The sequence below is a fragment of the Mirounga angustirostris genome, unplaced genomic scaffold (assembly GCF_029215605.1).
Source record: "Mirounga angustirostris isolate CCGP_5_RB_7025 unplaced genomic scaffold, mMirAng1.0.hap1 SCAF_11, whole genome shotgun sequence".
NCBI classification, from domain to species: domain Eukaryota; kingdom Metazoa; phylum Chordata; class Mammalia; order Carnivora; family Phocidae; genus Mirounga; species Mirounga angustirostris.
In genome coordinates this window covers 95,919,143-95,940,896 of record NW_026991719.1, presented here as the reverse complement: position 1 = coordinate 95,940,896, position 21,754 = coordinate 95,919,143, and the positions used below count along the sequence as shown (strand labels likewise).

Genomic DNA, 21,754 nt, shown 5'->3' with positions numbered 1-21,754 from the left:
GATAGTATTCTTAGTTTTTTAAAAATATTTTTTAACAACTCCTGGAATAGCTTAATCTCTTGCCTGTCAATTTCATTTCAGGAGACTCAAGCTACAGGACAATTCCAGAGCCCTTTTGTGTTATTTGGCATCCTGAATTCCTTACTATAACACTTGGTTACTTATGGTGAGAATGATACTCTCTTTGCTTAACTTGGTTTTTTTTTTAAGACTTTATTTGTTTATTTGAGAGAGAGAGAGAGAGAGAGAGAGCATGAGCGAGGGGAGGATCAGAGGGAGAAGCAGAATCCCCACTGAGCAAGGAGCCCAATGTGGGACTCGATCCCAGAACTACGGGATTATGACCTGAGCCAGAGGCAGTCGCTTAACCAACTGAGCCACCCAGGCACCCTCTCTTTGCTTAATTTGATTAAAAGCTGACATTTGAGGCTCTATTCCTTCCCACTGTTCCCTATTTAATGGTCTTCAGAGCGTGGTGGAAAACTCTGTGGTAGGGTGAAGGTAAAGAATGGGGGCTTCCCTTCTCTAATTTCTGGATGCCTCTATTATATATTCCACCAATCATGGTGTTACTGGCTTTACAATGAAAACCATGAATACATTTGTGTAGCAGGAGGATGCATCAGGAAATTCGTTGGTGAGACCAAGAATTTAGAAGTTGAAGTTCCTTACCTAGTATGTCTGGCTTTCCCCTGGTATCCCCCATTATAAATGCCAGACGGTTTAGTTAGGACTCTTGGCTGGCCCAAATTCTTAATGGCTAGGCTAAGATTTTTCTCATCTAGTTTAGATTCTGTGCGGGCCAGAGATTGGTTCATTGATCCAGAAGTCCATACCTGATACAAAAGGGCCAATCAGAGACACTCCAATGGACTATGGAATTGAGTTTTAGAGATCCTCACATAAGTCTGGTTGGTCTCTCAAATAGAGGAGCTATAACTTAACGATTTGTGGCCAAACATGTCCTACCATGCAGCTGGGAAAGCATAAAATGCCAGTCTGTAATAAGAGTAATGAAGTAGATTCCTTGATAATATACAGAGACAAAGATGGAGATAGTCCTGCCAGCTTTCTAGTCTCTGATTCTAATCCATTCCTGGGCTTTGACTGTGTCCCTGTTTTGGTATTCTTATTCAGAGAAAGAGAATAAAATAGAGACACTGCAGTTGGTCAAGGCGTATGACTGATTTCTCAACAGATAAGTGACATACAATGAACTGCACATATTTAAAGTGTACAATTTGATAAATATTGACATTTGTATATACAGGTGAAGCTGTTACTGCTGTATAGTGATAATGAACATACCATTAACCATTTCAAGTTTCCTTGGTATCCCTTTGTCATTCTTCCCCTCACTCCCTACTCTTATCACCAGGCAATCACCCATCTGCTTTCTGTCCCTATAGATTCATTTTGATTTTCTAGAGTTTTATATAAATGGAATCATGTACCTTTTTGTGTGTGTGGCATCTTTCACTTTTGAGATTCATCCAGGCTATTATGTATATCATGTTGTAGCCTGTTGGTGGGGGGACAGACAATGGTTACACACTGTTTCTTGTAGAGGCCTGCCAATGAGGACTCTCCATCACAGAGAATCTATTCTGAGCCTTTGATGCATACATCCCTGCCTGCTTGTTTTCTCCCCTTGAATATCTATCTCACAGACAAACGTAACATGTCTAAAAAGGAACTTTTTAGGCAACAACCCCCACCCTTCTCCCCCCCCAAAAAAAACAAAACCTCCTCCAAAATCTGGTTGCTCCAGTCTTCCCCATCTTATTAAATGACATCATCTTTCCTCTAGTTGAATGGGTCTTCCTAGTTGCTGGGTCATCCTCCTCAATAGATCACTAATCCATCTGTCTTTTTTTTTCTGTCTCTACTGCCACCACCCTATTCGAAGCTGCACTGTCACTAGTCTGCTTACTGCAGCCTTCTTCCCAGTCTCTTGGCTTGGCTTTTGCCCACGGCCAACTCAGAGAAGCCATGGTGACTCTAAAGCATACATTGTCTCTTCTCACTCTCATACTTAAAAAGTGCATCAATGGTATCATTTGCACTTGAAATCAATTCCAAACACTTCATTGTGGCCTGCAAGGCCCTACAGGATCTAGCCTTTGCCAACATCTCCAACTTCCTCCTGTTCTCCTCTTCTCCCTTGGTACTCTGTGGCCTCCTTTTTTCTCTTTCTTTCTTTCTCTTTCTTTTTCTTTCTTTCTTTCTTTCTTTCTTTCTTTCTTTCTTTCTTTCTTTCTTTCTTTCTTTCTTTCGATTTTATTTATTTATTTGAGAGAGACAGAATTAGAGCATGAGCATGAGCAGGGGGGAGGAGGCAGAGGGAGAAGCAGACTCCCCCCTGAGCAGGGAGACAGATGGGGGCTCGATCCCAGGACCCTGAGATCATGACCTGAGCTGAAGGCAGACACCACCCAGGCGCCCCATCAGTGGCCTCTTTTCATTCTGCAAAGGCACCAAGCTCATTCCCATTTCAGGGCCTTTACCCATGATGAGCTTTTGGTATGAATGAAAGGATGAAGGAGAGAGGACTGCAGCCAGAGGGCTACAAATGGGCAAGTTAAAAGGGAAACTTGTGTGTTGTTTGAAGACACAGAATAAGAAGTCAGTTGAGACATAGAAATTGAGGACCCTTTGGGCAGTGGGGGTTTCTATGGGTGCAGTTCTCTGTAGAGTCGGGACATAGACTGGAGCATCAAGGCAGAGAGAGGAGCTCCTCCTATATCTTTATTTTTAAAACCTTATACTTACAGAGTCCCCAGGAAAGTTTTGATTCCTAACCCTCCAAATTCGAGCTCCTGTAAGTATTTAATGAATAGGAGCTGTGCTAGAAGTCGGCTCTGAAAAGTTTTGACAGAAGAGGGCAGGGTTAAAATCTTCTCAAAGATCCCCACACAGAGTTAGTGTAGTTATGGCTAGGGTCATCCTTGATGTTAGAAAACCTGTACAGATCCTTTAGATCCTTTCCTCCCTCTGACTCTTCCATCTTGAGTTTGACCTCTCCTTAACACCCAGTTAAGAGCTCACTTACTCTAGTGCTCATCAACTGGCTAAGGGGTTGGGGGAGCATGTTGGTTTCACTTTGCTTAGCAAGTGTGTAATTATTTATTTCTGTGTTTAAACACACAACCCTGCCTTGACCTCACTGTAGTGTGTGTGTGTGTGTGTGTGTGTGTGTGTGTCTGGCTACTTTTCTTATCTGGACTAGTTTCTGAGCCACAAGAGAATAGAAACCTTCCTCCTGATTCTGTTCCTTATTCCACTCAGTGGAGTAAAGGCCTAAGCAGACACCCTGTGGGCTCTCCATAAATACTGGTTCCATTCAGTAATGGATCAGATGAATGTTTCAAAGAAACACAAATTGAGCAGAGAGATGAAAAATGTGTCCTCATACTTCTCGTTTGTTCTTTAATCAGAGTGAACATCATTGTAATCCTTTGGTTTCACAGCTCTTAGGCACACAGCAGGTTTACAAATATTTCTTGAGGGACTAGGCCTCTGCCATGACTTTGTGCTTTTGGGCGCATGTGCGCACGCGCGCGTGTGTGTGCGTGTCCATATCTGCCTATGTGGTCTCTGTCTTGGTGAATTTTTATAAATATATAATTAAACTGGTGCCATCAAAACTTTGGGGAGTGTGGTGGGCAGAATTCTAAGATGACCTCCAAGATCCTTGGCCTCTGGTGTAGATGCCCCATAAACTCCCCTCCCCTTAAGTGTAGTTGAGACCTGTGCATATGCTGAGGTCACTCTGATGGTTAGGCTACATTATATGACAAAGGAGAAGAGAATCTGAAGATGTAATTCAAGTCCCTTCTGGAGGTGAGAGTTCTCCTGCTGACCGGACAAAGCCAACAGCCATGTTATAAACTGCCTATGGAGAGGGGCAGTCTCTTAGAGCCTGTAGATGCTGAGAGTCTCAGTCCTACAAGCATGAGGCATAGAATTCAGACAACAATGTGAATGAGCTTGGAAGAGGACTCTGAGCTCCCCATGTGAATGCAGCCCGGCTGACACCTTGCTTGCTGCCTTGTAAGACCCTGAGCAGTGTACCCAGCTCAGCCATGCCTGAACTCCTGACCCATGGAAACGGAAACGTGTGTGGTTTTAGGCTGGCCACCAGTCTGTGGCAGGTTATTGTGCAGCAATGAACAATTACTAATACAGAGGATACTCTAGCTGGAATTTAAAATGTTTGCCATTATATTAGTTTGTTACATTGGATGACGTGAACAGTAACAAATGAGAGAAACGCATTTTCTCACGTTTCTCATTGAGGCTACGCGTTGGAGATCCAAGCGTCAGCAAGTTTGGTTTCTTCTGAGGCCTCTTCCCTTGGCTGGCCAACTTCTTCCTGTATCCTCACGTGGTCTCTTCTCTGTGTGCACGCAGGTATGTGTCCCGATCTCCTCTTCTTACGAGGACAACAGTCATGTTGGATTAAGACCCACGCTAAAGACCTCATTTCAATTTAATTAACTCTTTAAAGAATTCATTGCTGAATAAGATTACATTCTTTTTTTTTTTTTTAAGATTTTATTTATTTATTTGAGAGAGAGAGAGTGAGAGAGAGAGAGAGCACAAGAGTGGGGAGCGGGAGAGGGGGAAGCAGACTCCCTGCCGAGCAGGGAGCCCGATGCGGGACTTGATCCAGGGACTCCAGGATCATGACCTGAGCCGAAGGCAGTCGCTTAACCAACTGAGCCACCCAGGCGCCCAAGATTACATTCTGATGTATCAGGGGTTAAGATCAAGCATATGAATTTTGGGGAGGGGGACACAATTCAGCCCCTTATAGCCATTATCCTTTTCTGTATTCTTTGTACCAATATTTTCTTTTGACTTGTTTTCTTTTTTCTTGAATCTCCATTGTATCTCCCCATTCTTCAGATTTTTACCGTACAATTGTATTTCAAATGCTTTTCTCAGTTCTTGACATTTTTGGGTACAGGTTAGCATGTAAAATCCTTCATAATTACATCTGTAGCTTGTAGTGGCCAGTCTGATATTAATAAAAACATCACTTTACATTTGCATATCTTCTTGACATGTTTATAAGAAACTTTCACATGCCTTATTTGACTTGAAATCCAGAATAACACGGTGAGCAGGTCCAGCCAATATCATTATGATCCCTACTGTAAATTCAGGAAAACACACTCAGAGAGTTGATGGGGCTAAAAATGTCACATAGTACGTAAGTGTCTTCTAACTCCAAGTTGGAGTGCTCTGTCCACTAGATTAGCTATTCAAAACATCCTAACCCAAACAGCAACTAATTCCTACAGAGTAAGTGTATTTATAATGACTTATTCCCATCTGGTTGTTCAAATTCAGATTCTGTAATTAACCCTCTCCTTGCTATGCACCATGAAGGGTTTTCTCATCCTGTGACTAAGGGCCCCTGGGGCCACACGTGATTATTCCATTTTCCTGTCTTTTCTGTTTGAGAATTTATTGTAAAACAACCCCACTTGAACCTTTTTATGGCGGGGTGATGCAATGACTTGGATGTGTATCAACTCAGTTTTTATTTATTTTTGACCTACCTGCCAGGTTTTTAATATATGCTGAAATCGATTGCTTTAAACATATCTCCTCAACAAGACTGTAAACTTCTGTAACAGGTGCTTTTGGCATAATAGGCATTTTGTGTGTAATGTAGGCATACGGCAATTAATGAATAAGCATGGTAGAGAAGCCAATGAATGCATTCCGGTTAACAAAGATGAATTGTGTTGAAAATACTGACAGGTAAAAGATAATAATGCAAATTCCATGTGCATTTGGAGTTGCTTCTTTTCACCAGTTTGATAAAGCCTAACAATGTGGTCATGTCTTTAGTTCTAGAAAGTCTTTGAGCAGCTGATTATTTTCAAAGTTACCTCAAACCCGCTGCTACAATTTCAGCGTATGGAATTTGAATTACCAAGTCAGCAATGCTGAGAGCTCAGATCCCTGCTCCATTCACTGGTAGGCAAAGGGAGAAATATTAGGAAATGTCACGAACTACAGTCCCCACACTCAGCCAATCACTTCCTTAAGGAAAACACAAAACAAAACAGTGAGTAAACTGGCTGTTTACAGCAAGCGCCCACCATTTATCCTAGGAGGAGACTGGAATTACAAGTAGACTAGGCGAACGGAGAGGTCTAAGAAGGTGGCCTCGGCCTGTAACCTTCTGGAAGGCAAGGAATGACTAGGAGACCTGCAAGGGGGAACAACAGGCTGGACTGGGGTTTTTGTTGGGGGCTAGGCTGACCGAACTGGGAGGAGAGTCAAGATTCTGACTTAGAATAGCAGCCGTCGTGCCAGTTTGCCAGCGGTAGAGCCCGGCGGTTAAGAGCTTGGGATCCTGGGTCCCGCTCTGTCCCTTCCTAATTCTGTCACCTTCGCCACTTGCTTGACCTTTACGCCTCGGTTTTCTCACTGGCAAAACGGAGAGGAGAATAATGTGGACCTCGCGGAGGAGCTGTGCGGGTTCAGGGAATTAACAGTTCGGCGCGTGGTTTATAGTAAAGGCTCGGTAAACTGTGAAACTGCCGGATCTGTGGTTATTCTTCCTCTTCTTCTTAATGCTCCGCACTCCCGTAGGGAGGGGGAGACGCGAGGCGCTCGGCGCACGGGCAGGCAGATTTTGAGGTGCGCGCCCCGCCGAGGTGAGGTGCCCGGGCCCCTCGGTGAATCGGAGGGGCCGAGAGTACGGCCGGCCTCCTCCTTGGAGCCGCCAACCCGGGGCGGGCGCGCTGCCGGCCCTGGACACTTGACGGTTTTCACCTCTCCTGCCTCCGGGGCGCGCGAGGCCACGCGGGCTCAAACGCGAGCGTCCCGCTCGCGGACGCGTGAGGGCCACTCGGCAGGCCGGGCCCACCCGCGCTGCGCACCGGCCGTGGGGGAGGAGTTCTGCTCGGACCCTACACACCGTCCTAGCCCCAGCTCTCCCCCCACCCCGCCCCCCGCCTCCCGCGCAGGCGCCGCCGGGGCCACCCCCGCCGCCATGTTTCCCCCGCCCGCGCGCTCGCTCCCCCCGCCCCCTCCCCTCCTTAACTGGGCTCCCGCCCCCCTCCCGCTCCCCCCCCCCGCCCCCCCCCCCCCCCCGGTGAGGTCAGGCGGAGGCTCTGCCGCTGCGGCCGCCGCAGCTCAGCTGGCATTCCGGGGAAGCCTGGAACGGGCACTTTCGAAAATAAGTGGAGCGGCGCTCGGGTTAGGGTCCGTGCTCTCCGCCTGCGCGAGGGCGAAGCGACCAGGGCGAGCAAGGGGCTGCGGAGGTGCGGGGCCGGTGTCTCGCAAGCCGGAGGGAGCCCCGGCTGCGCCGCGCGACTCGCTCTTTGGCCCTCGGAGCGCAGCGGCGGGCTGACGGGCGGCGGGACGCGGGGACGCGGCAAACAAGGTGAGGCAGGGTCCTGAAGTCGCAGGGGCTCCGTCAGCCACCTCCCCGCCTCCGGGACGCGGCGCGGCAGGCGGTGCGCGGTAAGGAGTTGCGATCTGCACCGGGGGCAGAGGGACAGGGAACCAGCTGCGCTCTTTGCACGCCCCCCCTTCTTTTTTCTCTCGCGTGCGGGTGCGCGCTCATCCCTGCACCTTCTCATCCTGACCTCCCGGACTCGGAGGCTCCGCCAGACGCCTGGGTTCTTTCAGCACCCTCCCGACCCCCAGTTTTCCTTTGCTTCTTTGTTATCCTTCCAAGATCTTCTCGTCCGGGCTTCGCTGTCGCTGCCCTGATGGTCTGCGGTCCCTCTGCTCGCCTCAGCCCCACTGTCTCTTGCCCTCTAACAGTTTCGGCTTTGTGCCTCCCAGCCCATCCCTCCCTCGGAATCTTCTAACTTGCGAGGCTTCGCTGCTGGCTCGAGTCAGGAGCACACTCCTCTTCTTCGAAGCTTTTTACTCCTCTCTGGACGTCTTCATCTCTGAATGTCTTGGCTTCTTTGGTTTAATCACAGTTGACTAATGATTTTCTTGGAAGCTTGCTGTCTAGCCGACGGCTTACTGAAATAGATGGGAATGATCTTCTAGTATATATTAGCTGAGGAACTCAAAAGTTTCTTTCTAGGTTTCAATAACTTAGTCCAAGAACCACAGCCACTTGAAATGTATGTTATGTATGTTTGTGTGTTTGTACGCAATCGTAGCACATGGCCCTAAATCTGATTCTTCCTCCACTGCTGAGCAGGCCTGAGAGAGAGAGAGAGAGAAAGAGAGAGAGAGAGAAAGACTTTGGATGCCTGCTTCCATTTCTCCATCTGCAAACTGGAATGTTCATCTTTTATTGTACTCAGAAAGAATTCTAGGGGTTTGGGATAGTCACTCAAGTTAGTGTAGGCTGTTTACTAAGCACACTGCATGGGAACTGAGAAAATTCGGGGTTTCAAACTGCGTTTGTTGGGAGGGCACCTGCCTTAAAAAAATTTTTTTTTTTTTAAAGAAGCCGGAGTTTCTTAGTTTACATCTCCTATTTGCATAAACCCTCAAGAAGCAGCATTTACAAAGCACGTAGTTAGAAAAGAGACTACTTTGCTGTGGACTGGAGATTAGTTTGCTTAAGTCAATTTCACACAGTACCACTTACTTTCTCAGCGATGTCCAGTCGCTCCCATTCTGAGGCTCATTTACTCACTTCCATGCTGAAATTAGTGTGTGAAGAAAATTGAATGGAAAGGCTGAAAGTGGAGGCAGATACAGTGAATTAGCACATGCTGACGTTCGTGGCTGTGTTTTTTTTGGAAATGGGCTGTATCTAGTGCTCAGATTTGAAAAGGGAGAAAAGTGAAATGATCAACCCAGCAGTTATGACATCATTTTACACTTAAAAATAGTAGCTCCTTGAATTGCAAGTTTTTATTACTATCCTTATACTTAGAATGATAGCATTGGGGGCACCTGGGTGGCTTAGTCGGTTAAGCGTCTGCCTTCGGCTCAGGTCATGATCCCGGGGTCCTGGGATCGGGCCCCGCATCGGGCTCCCTGCTCTGCGAGAGGCCTGCTTCTCCCTCTCCCTCTGCTGTTCCCCCTGCTTGTGTTCCCTCTCTCTCTCTCTGTCAAATAAATAAATAAAATCTTTAAAAAAAAAAAAAGAATGATAGCATTGTCTGCTGGGTAAGTGATCAGGTGTTGCCATTGACATGATGTGCATTAACGGGCAGTAATCTCAGAAGAAACTGAGTTGGGAATGAAGGTAAGGGCTAAATTTCACTGTCCTGGTAGCAATTGTGTTGGCAGTGAGACAAGGAATGTTAAGTTTCTGCTGCAGCATCCGGTGATGTATTTAGAAAATAGATGAATAAGAGCCTCAATTTCCCCTGGTTTTAAAATCTGCACTTTCATAAGCACACTCTGAAAAGTGTGGTGTGACTCTATGGAGTTTGAAGTTGAGGTTCTGAGGAAAGCAGTTTTTAGGAGAACAGTAATGGCTATTGATTATCAGTTTAGTTAGATGGATTGCAGATGATCTGTAGTTTCCCTCATTTGTTTGGTAAATTCCTGACTTCACTTTAGTTTTATTTTTTAAAAAATGGAATAGAGTAGGGAAAGAGGATTAATAGTAATAGGGCCAACCTAAATCTGTAATTTTCTTGGCAACCCCTTCTGGAAAGACATACTAACTTGCAAACTGTTTCAAGGAAAACAGTTTGTATCATTCTGTTATTTTTTTTCCTTTTGTGATTGTTATTGATACTAAGTCTAAGTTAAGATTGCCACCAATATGAACTATTTGTTTGCCAGAAAAAAAATAAAGTTGGTTATGAGTTCATCCTGAGCATTTTGCTCTGAATCTTTTCAACATGTCTCAATATGTATTTGATAAACCCACTTGGTAGACCTAGAGGTTATCAGACCGGGTGTTTCAGATGTCACTAAACATAACTGCAGTTTGCTAATGAATTGTCTTTCTCATTTTCTTTACATTTTACATTACTTTTCTTCATGTAATTTGACTTGCAGTAGTGAAATGGGACTGAGCAGTTTTCAAATTGATTTGGATGTTTAATAAACTACTACAACCTCCTCAAAGTATTTTTTTTTAAATCCAGTGCTTGAAACGGATCTATTTTTACTGCTGTGAAATAACTCAACAATTTGCCAGGCATCGTCAGATTTCAGAAAATGTAGAAAGATTATGGAAAAATGAACAGCCCTAGAGAAAGCATCTCAAAATTAGAGGGAAAAAAGGCTTTTTTCAAGTTGCTGACATTCATATCAATCACCTTTTAAATATATTGTTCATTCATTTAGTAATTTATTTGACAAAATCTGTTGAGCACCTTCCATTTGCCAAAGCCCTCTATTAGGCACGAGGCCCTGTATTATTACGAGGCATGATCCTTGCCCTTGTGGAGTCTCCCAGAGGCTATAGTCCACCAAAGGATAGAGACAACAAACCAGTAAACAAACAAAGAAGATCCTCACAGGTTGTAGAAAGAACAATGAAGGAAATAAGTAAGGAAATGTGATCTGGAGACCTGAGAAGAAGGGCTTATTTGGCAAGGATGGTCAGGAAAGGCCTCTTAGCAGTGAAGGTGACCTTTGAATGGAGACCTGAAAGAGAAGAGAGAATAAACCTACCTTGTGAAGGGCAGAGAGACGAGTAAGAGCCAAGGCCTTGAGGCAGGCAAACAGACAGCAGGGTGTTTGAGGAACAGAAAGCAAGCCAGGATGGCCAGCCCCAATGACATGGGTGGGGGGAGTTGTTAAAGGTGTTCCAGAGCCTAAAGGGAGTCGGATAATAATATAGGGCCTGGTAATTCTGAAGAAGAATTTGGGTTTGATTCTCAGAACAAGGGGAAGCCAGGGCAGAATCTTTATGAACTACTTTTCTGTGGAAGGTCACTGGCTGGAAAAAAAATTACTCAGTGGAAATAAATAAAAACGTGTTTTGCAGAGGTTCTCTAGCTCCTCAGTTGTTTACATTAAGACCTGAGGATGAAAAGCTTTGTTTGATATGTATACTAAATAAATAAGTAATTCAGTTCTTCCACTCTGTGTAGATAAGGGGATAGGGGACTGGGAACTCTGAGGTGAATGTGTTAAAAAGCAGTTTACTTTCCAGAGTTATGTCACCTGTGCCCTGAGGTAAGTTATCACCAGCTTTATTAAAAATCGGACCATTGTTCAGCCTAAGAATTTGTTTTTCAAAGAATGATGTTTTATTTTCTCACAGAAATATGTTTCCTTTGGAAGGTTGGACGTTTCATTTGAATATGAAAGAATATTTCGGTTTTAGAAATGGCATGTGAGATTTTTCAGGGGAGTTTCCTGTTTTCCTTTACCTGTTGCCTTCTCCAGAGTTTTTTTTTTTTTTTTTAAGATTTAAAAAAAGTTTTTATTTAAGTAATCCTTATACCCAATGTGGGGCTTGAACTCATGACCCCAAGATCAAGAGTCGCGGGCTTTTCCGACTAAGCCAGCCAGGCGCCCCTCTCCAGGGTTTTCCAATTGCCATTTTTTGAGAGATTAGGGTTACTCTATTCCTTGAGGCTTACATGAATTTAGATTTGGTATTTATTTTGTGCCCTGAGCTCTTGCTCAAAAGCAATCCAGCTTTGAGGTCTGGTTGGCCCCAAATAGGAATTCAGATGGTCGTCGACATTCCATAGGGGTAAATCTTTTTTTTTTTTAAGAAAGGTTTTTTTTTTTTTTTTTTTTAAGATTTTATTTATTTGACAGAGAGAGAGATAGCCAGAGAGAGAACGCAAGCAGGGGGAGTGGGAGAGGGAGAAGCAGGCTTCCTGCAGAGCAGGGAGCCCGAGGCGGGGCTCGGTTCCAGGACCCTGGGATCATGACTTGAGCCGAAGGCATATGTTTAACCATCTGAGCCACCCAGGCACCCCCATAGGGGTAAATCTTAATGTTATGGGGCAATAACCTGCGAAAAAATCTTCAGCAACTCCCACAGAGTCTACTTCCTACTCCTTAACTTAGCACTCAAGGATTCTTCATGGTTCGAGCCAAGCCTACTGTCCTCCATGTCTTTATTATTCTCTTACATGAATCCTCCGTTGGTTTAAACTGATTTTCTCCAGTTTGGAACTTTTCTGCTTAGCTTCATTCTTGGCCTAGAGTAGGTACATGGTAACTGCTCATTGAATGGATGCCATGCCATCTCTTTGAAAAGCTATCTCCTTTCTTTTCTGTCATTGCAAATCCCAACACTTGTCATGGAACAGTTCAGATCCCTTGTCCTATTTTACACCACACCCCCGACCCAATCTCTTCCTCTGGAGGTGAGCGGTAATCACACACTTGCCACATGTCACATCATTATGTTGATTTGATGCCTGGCTACCTCCCCACGGGTCTCTGACTTCATGAAGGCGACCTGGATTGGTCTGGTTCACTCATCCATTGTATCCTGAGCACCTGGCATTTGCTATGCCCTCTATAAATAGTTGTTGAATAATGAATAGACACTGCCTTGTGATGTTTCTCCTATTATTGTTTTGGATACTTAAATCGCTTCATGCTGTTTTACTTTTCACATATTTGTCAAGTGTTCTCAAGCAGTTTCTGAGAGGACCTGGAGTACAGTTGTTAGGAGCACAAGCTCTGGGGTTAGGCTGTTTGTGTTCCAGTGTTGGCTAGGAGACTTACTAGCTGGGGGACACTGGGCAAGTTGGTTAACCTCTCTGTACCTCATAGTTCTCATCTGTAAGGTAAGGATAATAGAACTTCCCTCTTAGGGTACTTGTAAGGATTAAATGAGTCACCTAAGTCTACAAGTTGTTGTTTGCAATTGTTAAAATTCAGAAGCTCTGACAACCGAAAGAAATTTTGTTTGGTAAGTGCCATACTCAGGTGGTGGCAAAATCTGACTTGAACTGATATGAGGGTATTTATAGTCTTTATTCTATTTCATGTTATTCTTTATTTGGTTTTGCTGTAGAATTAGTAGTATGTTTATGGGGTAATGCCTCAGACCCTATTGGGGTATTACATAATATATCGTATATGTAGGTTATTGCCTCTCCAAAAACCCGGACATATCTGAATTTGGAAACACATCTGGCACCAAGGTTTTCAGATAAGGGATTGTATACCTCACGGTAAAGTGCTTAAATCAGCGCCTTGCACATAAGAAGCTGTTGCTCTTGGTGGTGGAGATTAGAGAGGTAAATATACAACTGTCTTCTTCCCAATACCTTTCTCATACTGGTTACCATGTAAATACATGCTGATTTATTCATGTAACAACTCTGAATAGAGGGCTGGCTGTATGAGCCTCATTTTATCATAGGAAAACAGATATGGGTCATGTGATTGAAATGAGCCAAGAACTAGGTCTCTCAATACTCTCTCATCGAATGCCATTAGGAATATTTATTTTTTGTTTTGCTTTTGTTATTTAAACCAAAGCATGCTTCTTTAGGGTGAGTCTTTTCATCGGGGGAGAGGGGAGGATTGAGTTAAGAAGAATTCATTTAATATGATTAGACATTATACTTTGCAGTTGCTAAATATTTATTGAACTCCTCATGTATATGGAAATCAGTATTAAAAACAGGAGAAAGGTACAAAACAAATGAGGCATAGTTCCTGGCTTTTAGTGGTCCAGTACCATGCACGGTTACATGCGAACATGGTTGTCCATTACAGTTCTTTCTTTTACTTTGTAAGTTTGAGATCATTAATATTAAAAATGTACAAATGAAAACACAATAGGCAATTGAAAACTCATCTTAGTGTCCAATATATGGAATTGGTTTTTAATACCTTAACTGCTCCCCACCCCCTGAAATATCATCCCTATATGACATCCTGGCAACCTTTCCTTTCTAACTAAATTAAGTACAGTATGATTTTTATTGTTCTTCCTTATCAATATTTGTAAGTCATAACTCATAATTTTCTTTGTCCTTTTGCCTTTGTGGGTTTGGGAGTAATTATATGTCTCAAAAGATTTTTTGGGAATGTTTTCTTGCAGTGGAAAATTAGTTCTTGAAATCATTCTGCCAGTTCATTCAACAGATATGTATTAAGTACCTATTATAGTCTAGGCATTGCACTAGTTTAAGCAAATAGAATCTCTGCTCAGTGTTCTTTTCCTCAAACTGGAGTACACTGGGTATGCGGGGGTGGGGGGGATGTGATAGTGTGCTCGGGAGCTACAGAGGAAACTAGCTTGTGTATTCTTCTTTTTTTTTTTTTAAAGATTTTATTTATTTATTTGACAGAGAGAGACACAGCGAGAGAGGGAACACAGGCGGGGGGAGTGGGAGAGGGAGAAGCAGACTTCCCACAGAGCGGGGAGCCCGATGTGGGGCTCGATCCCAGGACCCTGGGACCATGACCTGAGCCAAAGGCAGACGCTTAACGACTGAGGCACCCAGGTGCCCCTAGCTTGTGTATTCTTTTTTTTTTTTTCGAAGATTTTTTTATTTATTTGAGACAGAGAGCATGAGAGGGAGGAGGGTCAGAGGGAGAAGCAGACTCCCTACCGAGCAGGGAGCCCGATGCGGGACTCGATCCTGGGACTCCAGGATCATGACCTGAGCCAAAGGCAGTCGCTTAACCAACTGAGCCACCCAGGCGCCCCTAGCTTGTGTATTCTTGAGGAATCTGTTTTCCACAAAGATTTAGGAGAACATTCACTGGTAGCTAATTAAAACTAATAATATTTAAACAGATTCTTATACCTTGTGCTTTAGAGTGCAACATTCACATGAAAATTTGAGGTAAAACCCAGTACTTCGAAGAAAGTCTCTGCTTGCGCGAGGTCAGCTGTGGTAACCCTGGGGTGACCCTTTGAAAAGCACTGAGGCCACAATATGCCGAGTCTGTTCCTTTAGTCAAATGCCTGGACATTTTCATAGCCCTAAATTTTCATGGTGACCTTCAAGAGCGGTAACAGACATTAAATTTTTCCACCATGTTGCCTAATTTCTTTTAGTTCAAGAGAACACTCTGGTTGTTTGATAACGGTCTAAATCTTAAAATGTGTTGAGTCCTAACAGAGTTCTTAATATTGGTGGGAAATAGCTAAGATTGATAGTGAAGGGCCTGCCAAGGGACTGGTCTTCAGAAGACAGGCTGTTAGAACACAATGACCATGAACTTAAAGCAACACAATTGATGGGGTCACAGCATTGTCCCATCCCATGAGCACTTGCCTCTCTCACCGATTGAAGTTAACTCCTGCTAACTTTAAAGCTGCTTTCATTTCTAACACATACAGGCTACAGATTGCTTTGTTAATTGCTGGCTACCAAAATGTGTAATAATAGAGGAAAGTTGTCAAGGTTCGTGCGCGTTGAGGGTAACAAAAGCTTTCTAGAGTTTTAGACGGTTTTGAAAAGGGGTGAGCAGTGCATTGGAGGAATGCCTGTTACCAAGCCAATGATTTGATTTGCTCTGAATGAGGAAGATGAAGAAGAGAAAGACAAGTGAAGAAAAGGAGTTAAGTCAAACGCTAAATCTCTCAACTGATTCTGATTATTGCTGTCCCACTTTCATTGTTGTCCCCCCACTCCAGACACAGTTCACAGGGCCTGCCATTGTTGTATTGTTGTGTTACTGCCCAGGGCTCATCAGGACATGGGTATAGAGGGGCGATTAAGGGATGGTCATTATATTCTGTGTGTCAAGTGCTTTTACATTTTACAGTCTTTTCAGTAAAAGGGGATAATAGAGTTGTAGAGTTTTGCTTCTTGGTTCCATTTTATGAAAATGGCCAGACTTTTCTAAAGAACTTCATGTCAGCACTGTTTTCTGTTCTACTGTTAAATATTTCTCAGTGGGAAGGCAGTAGAAATCAGTGGCTAAGATCTTGGGCCCTGGAGGGGCGCCTGGGTGGCTCAGTTGTTAAGTGTCTGCTTTCGGCTCAGGTCATGATCCCAGGGTCCTGGGATCGAGCCCCACATCGGGCTCCCGGCTCAGCAGGAAGCCTGCTTCTCCCTTTCCCACTCCCCCTGCTTGTGTTCCTTCTCTTGCTGTCTTTCTCTGTGAAAAAAAAAAAAAAAAGATCTTGGGCCCTGGACTCACAGGCTTGGGTTCAAATTCCAACTCTGCCTCTTGTTGCCAGTGTGGTTTTGGGCAATTCCCTTCACCTCTCTGAGCCTTGTTTGCCTCCTCTGAAAACAGTCTCATCTGGTGGTTTTAAGGATTATATGAACTAATGCATATAAAGTCCTAAACATAATTCAAGCTACATGGTAGATATTCGTATTATTGACTCTTAATAGATTTAATGGCTTAACTAGCTAAAACTTGTGGCATACTATAGGAGCTTTGCCACTTATATATGAACCAGAAATGTAAGGGAAAATTGTATCTTTCCTTTATATTGCCTTACTCCCAGTGGGAATGATATTTTTTTGAACATACTATCTCTTAAATAGTGAACTGACTGCTTAGAAGTAACAGTAGTTTTCTGGCAGACAAGAAAGTTTATGATAAGTGCTTGGTTTATTACTTATTCAAAGATGATATCACATTGAATGCAAGGAAACTGTCAATTTTTTAATATGATTGACCCAATATATATTTAAATATGATAGTATTTAGCTTAATAGAATTTAAAAGTTTAATCTTCATTTCGAAGGGAAAGGGAGACACAGGAAAATGTATACAATAAACAATGTTGACTTTGAAATGAAAATTTTTTGTTGTTCTGATGTTCAAAGAGGTCATATATTTTCTTGATTTATCTCTATTCCAGATTTGAGGTCCTCACAGAAGAAAATATTGAAATATTTATAACCGTTAATCCGCTGGGAGGAGGAGTAATTCTGTGTGAATAATGTCTTCTATAGATTTTGAGTTGTGATGGTTATCTTAAGCTTTTGTTATAGTTACTCTGGCAACAAATCAAATAAAACCTTAGAGATAATAAAAGTTCAGTAGCAGTTTTGGTAAATGAACGGATAAGTCTAAATAGATTATTGAGAGTAGCTTCCGGTGGTTTAGGGCTGGTGTAACCTTTTGGGTTGGAAGTGCATGAAGGTAGTGTTCCTGCATTCCCCTGTTCCAGTGTTCTTCGGTTCCAGTGTCAGACAGATGATGGACAGTTGATCCTTGGGTAGCTGACTTGGTTATGGAATGCCATTGGTATACAGAAGGGAATGAACCAGGAGACACATTGCTCAAGTAACTGTATATTCACTGTATATTTTGTGATGGTTATTAGGATAATGTACATTCAAGTACTTGAAAAGCCTAGCTCACCATACTAATGAGATATATTATGTATTAACAGTGTTACCTGCATTGATAGTCATCATGATCAGCTTCATATTTGAACATGGAAAGACAACATTTAAGTATCTTTAGAAAAATTAGACTTATTCTGTCCTTAGGTAATAAGCTCAAATGTTAAGGATAATGCCATTTACTTACAGAGCAACTTTCTTTTGAAGCATGGTTAATTATTCTTATTTTCTTTACTTCAGTGGAGTATGCACAATGAGGTTGAATGACTTGCAGAAGGTCACATTGCCCGAGATGGACCTAGGAGCAGAATGTAGGGCCCTTGGTTTTTAACGAAGTGCTTTTTCAATGATAATGTAAAAGACTTGTTACCCAAAGGATTCTTTCATGTTTCTTTTTTTTTCTTAAAGATTTACTTATTTATTTTGAGAGAGAGAGAGAGAAAGAGAGAGCGCAGGCAGGGAGGGGCAGAGGCAGAGAGAGTCCCAAGAAGACTCTGCGCTGAGTGGGAAGCCTGACATGGGGCTTGATCTCAGGACCCTGAGATCACAACCTGAGCTGAAGCCAAGAGTCAGAGGCCCAACCGACTGCACCACCTAGGCACCCCAGATTTTTTTTTTCTTTTTAAAGAGTTTATTTATTTATTTGAGAGAGAGAGAGAATGAGAGAGAGCACATGAAGGGGGGAGGGTCAGAGGGAGAAGCAGACTCCCTGCCGAGCAGGGAGCCCGATGCGGGACTCGATCCAGGGACTCCAGGATCATGACCTGAGCCGAAGGCAGTCGCTTAACCAACTGAGCCACCCAGGCGCCCCGGCACCCCAGATTTTTCATGTATCTTGTCTTTCAGTTGACAGGGTGAAACCAGAGTTTCAGCAGTGGACAATGCGCAATTTGGCACTTAGGAAAGTGAATTTTAGGTTTATTAGAAAATTTTCTAAGCACTTTTGGCATCATAGAGGTGTTTTATTTAAACATTCATGATCAAACATTTGTTAATAATTATATGTAAAGCATTCTACTTGGAGGAAGAAAATATATCCACTGCCCTGAAATATCCTGCAGTCTAGCAGGGGCAAGAAAGAACATGAAGCAACCTGGTATCAGTCAATACTAATATTTTTTTTGAAAGATTTCATTTATTTATCAGAGAGAGAGAGAGAAAGAGAGAGAGCACAAGCAGGGGGAGAGGCAGAAGGAGAAGCAGACTCACCGCTGAGCTAGGAGCCTGAAGCGGGACTCGATCCCAGGACCTGGGATCATGACATGAGCCGAAAGCAGATGCTTAACCGACTGAGCCACCCAGGCGTCCCAGCCAATAGTAATATTAATAACCAGTCAGTAATTACTAAGTTATCATAGCACCCACCATGAGTATGGCACCATTGTAAAATCCTTTATATGCACGAACACATTTAAACCCTATAACAATGCTATGAGGTAGTGACTTTATTATCCCCATTTTACAGATGAGAAAACTGAGGCACAGAGAAGTTAGATAACTTCCCAAGGTTGCACACCTAATGAGTAGAAGAGCTAGCATTAAAATCTATGCAACCTGGATTTAGAGTCTGTGTTTTTTAACCACAATGCTTCCTTTTTGTTCTGTCTCTGACAGGGGACATTATATAAGAGCATGATAGCTAAACAAGGCATGCTAGAAAGTGTTCTGGATAAAAAGAAAGGATCAGAGTAGGGTATTAAAGTTGGCAAGCTATTTTGAATAAGGTACTTTTGAAAAGCAAGGAATGTATTCTGAATATTTTAATGCCCAAAGCTGTGTGCATGTATGTTGCATGTGTATGCACAGGGTCGTGTGTGTGTGTGTGTGTGTGTGTGTTCATTTTGAACTGGAAAAAAATTGCAAGGGTAAATCAAATTGAGAATCCTTTATATTGACAGCCAATCATAGCTCTGTTTTTGTGTACACTGTATGGCTCCACAAATATGTTTTTAAAAATATGTAGCAACTTTATAGAACTCTAATTCAGCTACCCTACAATTGACCCATTTAAAGTGTACAATTCAGTGGTTTTTAGTATCTTCACAGAGTTGGGTAACCATTACCACAATCAATTTTATAACACTTTCATCACCCCAAAAAGAGAAATAGGTGTTTTGAAACAAATATAACCACGAGGGAATGGAAGTAAAGTGTCTGTTGGTCCTACTGTTTTTCTAGCAAAATGTTCAGAGATCCCGCACCATTCTTTGCAGTGTAGCTCTAACTGGCTGCAGAGCACCTTCTTTTAATTTCATTTCAATCATTGGCTAGTCTTTGAAAGGATTATATATTTATCTGATTTTGAATTCTGTATCCATATTGATGGTATAGATTTGCTCATTGTGTACTTATCACAAGCATATGGATATTCGTACTACATAACTAAGCCAGGCTCTATTTAAAAACCAAACTGCTAAAAAAATAATAAAAAATAAAAACAAAACTGCTAAACTCCCTACCATGAATGGCTCGCTCCTTGTCTAGACCTGCTTCTATAGTGTGCCAGAGCCAGAGACACCTGAGAAATTTTATGCGTACATACTGGCATTTTTAAGTATTTCTAAAGATTATGCCTGACATAGGTTAGTAATGGATAGATGGTGGAGATAAAAGTAACGCTTGTTGGGGCGCCTGGGTGGCTCAGTTGGTTAAGCGACTGCCTTCGGCTCAGGTCATGATCCTGGAGTCCCGGGATCGAGTCCCACATTGGGCTCCCTGCTTGGCAGGGAGTCTGCTTCTCCCTCTGACCCTCCTCCCTCTCATGCTCTCTGTCTCTCATTCTCTCTGTCTCAAATAAATAAATAAAATCTTTAAAAAAAAAAAATTAAAAAAAAATAAAAGTAACACTTGTTTTTGGCCAGGATATAGTATTGGGATGGTGTGTTTTGGAAAATGTCCCATAAAATATATTCCGTGATATTGTGTACAGGTATTGTGAAATAACTGGAACTTAAAAAAGAAAACTGAAGATTTTTCAGCTACTCACACTTCACTAAGATATAGTCTGTTGTTACAGTCAAGAACGTTTCTGTCTAGTGGGAATTACCAAACCAGGTATCTGTGTGTGGTGCAGGGAAGGCAGGCTATTCCCAGTTATCCATTAGAGTGATAAGTTATAGTCAATGTTAACTTTCCAGCTAAAGAGTGGCTATTTACTTTTTATTATTAAAAATAATCTTGGGGGGGCCACCTGGGTGGTGCAGTCGGTTAAGCGTCTGACTCTTGGTTTCAGCTCAGGTCATGATCTCAGGGTCATGAGATCGAGCCCCGTGCCGGGCTGTGCACTGAGCGCAGAATCTGCTTGGGATTCTCTCTCCCTCTCCCTCTTTCACCTCCCGCTTGTGCTCTCTCTCTCTTCTTTCTGTCTCTCAAATAAATAAGCCTTTAAAAAATAAAAATAAAACTAATCTTTGGACAAAATTAGATGTCTTGAAGACTGTAGCTATCTTTTTAAATGAGTTCATCTTGGATTGGTCTCTTCCTACTTCTAATTTCACCTCCTTTTTCTTTCAGAATGATTTTGTAATGTTATTTTATGCTTCCTCAGTAGTTTTTTTATGCTTATTATATTCTTGAATTGAGTTTCTTTTCAGGGGCCAAAGTAGTTTCATTTGAAGTTAAAGCGGCTTGATTCACTCAAAATGATTTGCTATAAATGTTAAGTGTGTGTGTGTGTGTGTGTGTGTGTGAATGAATATATATATATACATATATAATTTATATTTTTATATGTTTGAACTATAGTTGACATACAATATAATATTTCAGGTGTACAACATAGCGATTTAACAATTATATACATTAAGAAATGCTCACCAAGATAAGTGTAGTTACCATCTGTCACCATACAGAGTTATTACAGTACCATTGATTATATCCCCTATGCTGTACTTTTCCTCCCTGTGGCTTATTGATAAATGGAAGTTTGTACCTTTTAATTCTCTTCACCTATTTTGCCCATCCCCCCAAACCCCTGTCCTTTGGCAACCACCAGATTGTTCTCTGTATTTGTGAGTCTGTTTCTGTTTTTGTTTGTTTGCTTTGGCTTTTTAGATTCCACATATAAGTGAAATTATATGGTATTGGTCTTTCTCTGACTTACTTCACTTAACACTTTCTAGGTCCATCCATGTTGTCACAAATGGCAAGATTTCATTCACTTTATGGCTGAGTAATATTCCAACACACACACACACACACACACTCCACATCATTCTTATGCATTCATCTATCAGTGGATATTTAGGTTGCTTCCATATCTTGGCTATTGTAAACAATACTGCAGTAAACATAGAGGTGCCTATATCTTTTTGAATTAGTGTATTGGTTTTTTTGGTTCAATACCCTGAGGTAGAATTACTGGATTGCATGGTACTTCTATTTTTAATTTTTTGAGGAAGCTCCATACTGTTTTCCACACTGGCTGCACCAGTTTGCATTTGTACAACAGTGCACCAGGGTTCCCTTTTTTCCACATCCTCACTAACACCTATTGTTTCTTGTCTTTTTGATACCAGTCATTCTGACTGGTGTGAGGTGATATCTCATTGTAGTTTTGATTTGCATTTCCCTGGTGATACTGATGTTGAGCATCT

At 42.5% G+C, this 21,754-nt stretch overlaps 1 protein-coding gene across 6 annotated transcripts in view; it reads left to right on the top strand.

Annotated features, from left to right (window-relative positions):
- The first annotated feature begins 7,131 nt into the window (after nucleotides 1–7,131).
- KLHL13 (kelch like family member 13) overlaps nucleotides 7,132–21,754 on the top strand; it is a 205,571-nt gene continuing 190,948 nt past the window's right edge. For 3 of the 6 annotated variants that reach the window (XM_054509043.2, XM_045881809.3, XM_054509024.2), the window contains exon 1: nucleotides 7,132–7,411. The gene's annotated coding sequence lies outside the window, so the exon portion shown is untranslated. Of the gene's footprint in view, nucleotides 7,492–21,754 lie in introns of all 6 variants that reach the window. The other 3 variants (XM_064574495.1, XM_045881804.3, XM_054509019.2) reach the window with 1 other exon arrangement.